General features: G+C 34.9%; 1 long non-coding RNA gene across 1 annotated transcript in view; it reads left to right on the top strand.

Moving 5' to 3' along the window:
• LOC118768158 overlaps positions 1-7,500 on the top strand; it is a 12,394-nt gene that overhangs the window by 4,203 nt on the left and 691 nt on the right. Inside the window, exon 2 of the long non-coding RNA XR_005004016.1 lies at positions 5,969-5,972. This is a non-coding gene — a long non-coding RNA (uncharacterized LOC118768158). The remainder of the gene's footprint in view (positions 1-5,968; positions 5,973-7,500) is intronic.

Below are 7,500 nucleotides of genomic sequence, written 5' to 3'. Positions count from 1 at the left end.
CACATACATTCACACACACATATATATATATATACATACATATATACGACGGGCTTCTTTCAGTCTCTGTCTATCAAATCCACTCACAAGGCTTTGGTCGGCCCGAGGCTATACAAGACACTCACACAGCGCTACTGAACCCGGAACCATGTGGTTGGTAAGCAAGCTACTTGCCACACAGCCACTCCTACGCGCATTATTTTTCATGCCTGCAGTAGTATGTATGCTATAAAGTGCATACTACTAATGTACATTTTGTAAACCAATGCAGGTATTGAAAGCTAGTTCTTCAGATCAACAGAATATCATGGTTACATCCGTTTTTCAACTCTGCTGTATGCATACATGCATACATACATACATACATACATATATACGTACATACATACATACATTCATACATACATAATACATACATGCATACATGCATGCATACATACATACATACATAAATGCATACATACATACATATATACATACATACATATATACATAGGAGCACTCTGTCGGTTACGACAATGAGGAGCCCAGCTGATACGATCAACTGAACAGTTTGCTCGTGAAATTAACGTACAAGTGGTTGAGCATTCCACGGACAGGTGGAATACTGGAATACTTTAATGCAGTTCTCAAGGAGATTTAGTGTGCCACAGAATGTGACAAGGCTAGCCCTTTGAAATACAGGTGCAACTCATTTTTGCCAGCTGAGTGGACTGGAACAAAGTGAAAATAAAGTGTCTTGCTCAAGGACACAACGCGTCGCTGGGAATTGAACTCACGACTTTACGATCGTGAACCGAATATCCCAACCACTAAACCACGCGCCTTCACACAATGTACATACATGCATACATACATTATCATTTAAATATATAGATGCAGGAGTGGCTGTGTGGTAAATAGCTTGTTTACCAACCACATGGTTCCGGGTTCAGTCCCACTGCGTGGCACCTTGGGTAAGTGTCTTCTATTATAGCCTTGGGTCGCCAAAGCCTTGTGAGTGGATTTGGTAGACGGAAACTGAAAGAAGCCCGTCGTATATATGTATATATATATTTATGTGGGTGTGTTTGTGTGTCTCTGTTTGTCCCCCCAGTATTGCTTGACAACCGATGCTGGTGTGTTTATGTCCCCGTTACTTAGCGGTTCGGCAAAAAGAGACCGATAGAATAAGCACTGGGCTTACAAAAAGAATAAGTCCCGGGATCGAGTTGCTCGATTAAAGGTGCTGCTCCAGCATGGCCGCAGTCAAATGACTGAAACAAGTAAAAGAGTATATATATATGTATAGCAGTTGTATACTGTCAACTTAACGTGACAGTCCCATAAAGAGAATCACACCGCTGCTTTATTTCACTGGAATTATTATATATGTTCAAGGTCGAGACAAGCATCTCCAACTAGCTGGCCATGCTACTCCAGACTGATGATGAGCAAGACTCAGAAACTAGTCTCTGGATGCAGGCTTAGCTGAGTGGAGGTTCTTATCTCCCCCTTGTAAACATAAGGACACAGGAAATGTGTCAAAGCCAACAGGAAGCGTCGATGCTTCCTAGGGCTAAATAGCGGTGGTGTAATTCCCTTACTGGACTGTCACATTATGTTGACAGTATACAACTGCTCTATCGTACCATCGCTGCTTATATCTTTCTGTAATATTTCTGTAATATTTCTATTATATATATATATATATATATTGTCCGACGAATGGCAACACGAAACTCAGTGTAACAGGTTTTGTGGAATTTTCTGCTGCTGCTTTAAATAAAGTATATATATATATATATATTATATATATATATATATATATTTATATATATTTATAATATATATATATATATATATATATATATATATATATATTTATTATATAGAAGGAGCTTCTACAGGACTAGTACTGTTTCATTCAAGAGAAATCTTCAGGAAGCTATTTAACAAGAATTGTATTAGCATTTATACATTTAGGCAGGTTTAAAGGAGTGGTGGTGGGGGACTTTTTTGGGGGTAGGCATAGCGCAAAATATCATACTTGGGGGGGGAGTGGTCAAGGAGTCAGTGGTAAGTTAGAAGAAAGAATAGATAAATAAAAAATAAATAAAAAATAAAAAATAAAAAATAAAATGTATGTGTATGGATGCGCGTGCGTGCGTGCACGTGTATGGGTACGCATGTGTATATGTGTATGTGCGTGTATGTGTATGTATGCATATATGTATGTATGCATGTATATGTGTATGTATATATGTGTGTAAGTGTGTGCATATATGTATATGTAAGTATGTGTGCGTGTATGAGTATGTATGTATGCTTGCACACGTGTATATATGTGTGTGTGTGTGATATATGGATGCATGGGCGTGTGTGCACGTGTATGGGTACGCATGTATATGTGTATGTGCGTGTATGCGTATACGTGTGTATGTATGTATGTGTGGCGTATATTTGTATATGTATGTGTGAGTGTGTATATATGTATATATATATATATATATATATATATATATATAGATGGGGGGTAGTATGCGTATAAATGCATGTAAGTATGGATGTATGGATGTATGTATGTATGTTTACGTATGTATGTGTTTGTGTGATATGTATGTAGGTGTGTGTATGTATGTGTGTATATATGTATATATATATATGTGTGTATATATGTTTGTGTATGTATATATATGTGTATGTATGTGTGTGTATATATATGTGTGTGTGTGTATGTATGTATATATATATATATATATATATATATATATATGTGTATGTATATATATATATATATTATGTATGTGTGTGTATATGTATATATGGGTATGTATCTGTATGTAGGAGTATATATATGTGTGTGTGTGTGTGTATGTGTATATGTGTATATATATATATATATGTATATATGTATATATAGTGTATATTTATTGGTGTATATATATAGACTAGCCTCCTAAAGTGTAGACATGAATCTGTAGGTACGAGTACGTATGTGTATACGTGAACGTATGTAGATGGTTGTATGTATGAATATAACGCGTGCGTACGTGTATGTGTATGAGTGTACGAATGGGTGTATGTACGTGCTAATGAGTGTGCGTGCGGGAACGAGTACTTGCCTTCTAGTAGACAGACAATTGGACATGCTGCCATCGCCAGGATCCTTAGCCCTAGCGATCAAAGATAACAAAAGTAATAAATGAGATAATAAAATTAAAATTAGGGAATGGGCCTGTATTTGACTGTGTAATATAATATATATATATATATATATATATGTATGTATGTGTGTATGTGTAGGTATGTATAGGCACACATGTGTACGTATGTGTGTGTGTATGTATATGTGTTTATGTATGTATGTGCACACATTTTATTTTTTATTTTTTTATTTTTTATTTTTTTATTTTTTTATTTTATTTTTTTATTTTTTTATTTTTTATTTTATTTTTTATTTTTTATTTTTTATTTTATTTTTTTATTTATCTATTCTTTCATCTAACTTACCACTGACTCCTTGACCACTCCCCCAAGTATGATATTTTGCGCTATGCCTACCCCCAAAAAAAGTCCCCCACCACCACTCCTTTAAACCTGCCTAAATGTATAAATGCTAATACAATTCTTGTTAAATAGCTTCCTGAAGATTTCTCTTGAATGAAACAGTACTAGTCCTGTAGAAGCTCCTTCTATATAATAAATTAATTTTACTCTGCTATGTATTGAGTACCTTACTTACTGTGGTTAACCCCGGATCAACCCGGGACCTACATATATATATATATATATATATATATTATATATATATATATATATATATTTATATATATTTATATATATATAATATATATATATATATATATATATATATATATATATATTATTATATATTTATATATAATATATATATAATTTATATATATATATATATATATATATATATATGTATAGCCTCAAAAAGACCAACATCATGGGTCAGGCTACATCGGACATCCCAAACATACATATTGGAGACCACAGACTACAGGAGGTGAAGAGGTTTACCTATCTTGGCTCTACCGTCACCTACAACCTATCTCTTGATACCGAGCTCAATATACACATTGGCAAGGCACCTGCTGTGATGGCCCAACTCTCCAAACGGGCGTGGGACAACAATAAGCTGACCAAGACCACAAAAATGAAGATTTACCAGGCATGTGTACTTAGCACTCTACTGTATGGAAGTGAGACTTGGACGCCATACACACGCCAAGAGCGTCGCCTAAATATCTTTCACTTGCGCTGCCTCCGAAAAATCCTTTGTATCAAATGGCAGAATCATATCCCCAACAAAGATGTCCTCAGGCAAGCAGGAATACCAAGCATGTTTGTACTCTTCACACAAAGACGTATGAGATGGCTTGGGCATGTTAGCCGTATGGAAGATGGCAGAATCCCCATGGACATACTCTGCGGAGAGCTTACTAGGGGTACTAGGTCTGTGGGAAGACCATTCTTACAAAAAGGATGCCAACAGCAATATATATGAGCATGTCTTTTTGTCTGTGCTTGTCTCCCTATCACCGCGTGACAACCGGTGTTGGTGTGTTTACATCCCAGTAACTAAACGGTTCGATAGAAGATACCAATAGAATAAGTACTAGGCTTAAAAAAAATAAGTCCTATGGTCAATTTATTCAACTAAAAAACCCTTCAATGCGTCGCTCCAGCATGGCCGCAGTCAATGACTGAAACAAGTAAAAGAATAAAAGAATAAAAGAATATATATTCTTTGGATGGTTTAGATTAAGGAATATTTTGGAATTTGTTGTGAAAAACTGCTTTTGAAGGGTTTAAGAGAGGAATTTCGGATAAGTCACATGCCTCAATTTTTTGTTCTCATAACTTCCAGAAAAATGGATATTTGTTAATGAAATTTTCTAGAAGATTAATTTTCAGATGGTGTAGATTATGATTATATCGGAATTTAGTGAGAAAAAAATGGATGGGGTGGGGGAGGGGCATGGATATTTCACGCTTCTTGACTTTGTCTCTTCGTAAATTTATTGAGTGAGTGAATACTGTTTGGTGAATAAAAGGATACAATGGACAATTAGACACAGCATGAAAGAATGAGTGCACAAACTGGAAATTATTTAGCGACAAGCTGCCTGGGTGACAGCCTTTTCTTCTAGTATATGTCATATATCATCATTATCATCATCATCATCATTTAACGTCCGCTTTCCATGCTGGCATGGGTTAGACGGTTTGATTGGATCTGGTAAGCCGGAGGAATAATGGATAACCTTCTCCTCCTCCTCCTCTTCCTCCTCCTCATCATCACCACCACCACCACCACCACCATCACCATCATCATCATCATCATCATCATCATCATCATCATCATCATCATATAACGTCCGCTTTCCATGCTGGCATGAGTTGGACGGTTTGACTGGATCTGGTGAGCCAGAGGAATAAAGGATATCCTCCTCCTCCTCCTCCTCATCATCATCATCATCATCATCACCACCACCACCATCATCATCATCATCATCATCATCATCATCATCATATAATGTCCACTTTCCATGCTGGCAGAATTTGAGCTCAGAACGTAGTGACGGGCGAAATGCCGCTAAGCATTTTGCCTGGCGTGCTAACGATTCTGCCAGTAATTCATTTGACATCTGTTTGCTTAAATAACACAACAGAGGGATCGCAGCCGTGGAAAAACATAGTTCTTAACATGAGACACTTCTAGCCTTAAGAATGACGGAGTTTACTAAATGCACTTGATAATTTGATTTGTGAAGTGCACAGTATGATAATTAGCAAGGAAACGTGTAATATGAAAGGGGTAGACAATTTATTTCATCATGTTGAAGAACAAGTGACATTTTATAAGAGAATACAAAAATATCAACTACATATCATCCTTTGAACTGAGTTGCATGTTAGTTCAACCACTCGCTCTGAAAATCCTTATGTATAAAAGTGAAGTTGTGTGTCTGTCTCCTACGATTTAGATTCCTAACTACTCCCACATTTTGCGGTGCAGTTTAACCAAAACCGGGTATCTTGTAGTCGTGATTCATATCGAGCTCTTCTGGGTATTAGCGCGCGTCAACGATGAGTCTACGATTTAAAAAATAATTTACCATCATTTTTTCCATTTTGATGCATTTTTTCGCTATTATATAAGGGAAGTAACTCTCTAAAAATGTCTACGATGAGTCAACGATTTAAAAAAAAAATTATCATCATTTTTTTTCCATTTTTAATGCATTTTTTTGCTATTTTTTGGCTATAACTCTCTTTAAATTCTTATATAGTTATTTCCCTTACAAACCCGAGCAACGCCGGGCGATACTGCTAGTATGAAATAAAAAGTTTATGAAAAAGCAATAAAGAGAGACAAAAGAAGTATTGTACCGTATCCTTTTTTTATTTTTATAATTTGAGAAGAAGGAGAAAAAGAAGTCTAAGTCTTTTGGGCAGCAGGAGATAAGACTGGACAATTGCCATATCAATGACGTCTATTGAGGCAGAAACATGTATCCATGACTGTCCTCTTACTTCCAGATAAGAGCCTATTTTTTTCCTTAATGGTATTTCAATATTGGAAAAAAATATTGTTTCTTGAGACAATCTCCCTTTTTCATATCGAGATTATCTCCCCCTATATTACAATTCAGTAATTATGATATGTTCTCTAGTGGTGGAGACAATTTTACTAACTCAAAAATTGATCTTGTACGGTATTTGCTGTGTGTCAATGTTATCTTTTTTTGTTTTATTAATTTCAGTCATTAGACTACAGCCATGCTGGGGCACCACCACCTTAAAGAAGTTGTAAATAGAATAAATCGACACCAGTGGTTTTTTTTAAAGCTTATTGTATTTCTTTGCCGAACCACTAAATTACGGGGACATAAATATATCAACACCGGTGTCAAGCAGTGATGAGGAAAAACACAAACACAAACACATACACACACATTTTTATGTATGTATGTAGATATATATATATATATATATATGATAGTAGGGAATATAATTCCAAAACTTACAGGGAAAAATTCAATTTAACAATTTTAAATCAAATTTCACAATATATAATATATGTCTGTATATAATTTAGAGAAAAACCACAATCAAATAATTCAATAAAGAAAGATGTTATTCACACCATATAGAAAATTCTACAAATCAATAAAGTACAATAAATAGTAAATAGTAGTAAAAAGACTACGCTCGTTACTATTTATTGTACTTTATTGATTTTTATAATAAGGTTTTTTATAGTATATGTTTTCTATATGGTGTGAATAACATCTTTCATTATTGAATTATTTAATAGAAGTTTTTCTCTTAATTATATACATACATACATACATACATACATACATACATACATACATACATATATATATATACTAGCAGTATAGCCCGGCGTTCCTCGGGTTTGTTTTTTAGTTGCACTTAAAACGGCAGACTTTGATGTCGCGTTAACAAATGTTATATATA

Source organism: Octopus sinensis, linkage group LG27 (genome assembly GCF_006345805.1).
Source record: "Octopus sinensis linkage group LG27, ASM634580v1, whole genome shotgun sequence".
NCBI lineage: Eukaryota > Metazoa > Mollusca > Cephalopoda > Octopoda > Octopodidae > Octopus > Octopus sinensis.
This window is presented reverse-complemented; position numbering and strand designations above follow the sequence as displayed.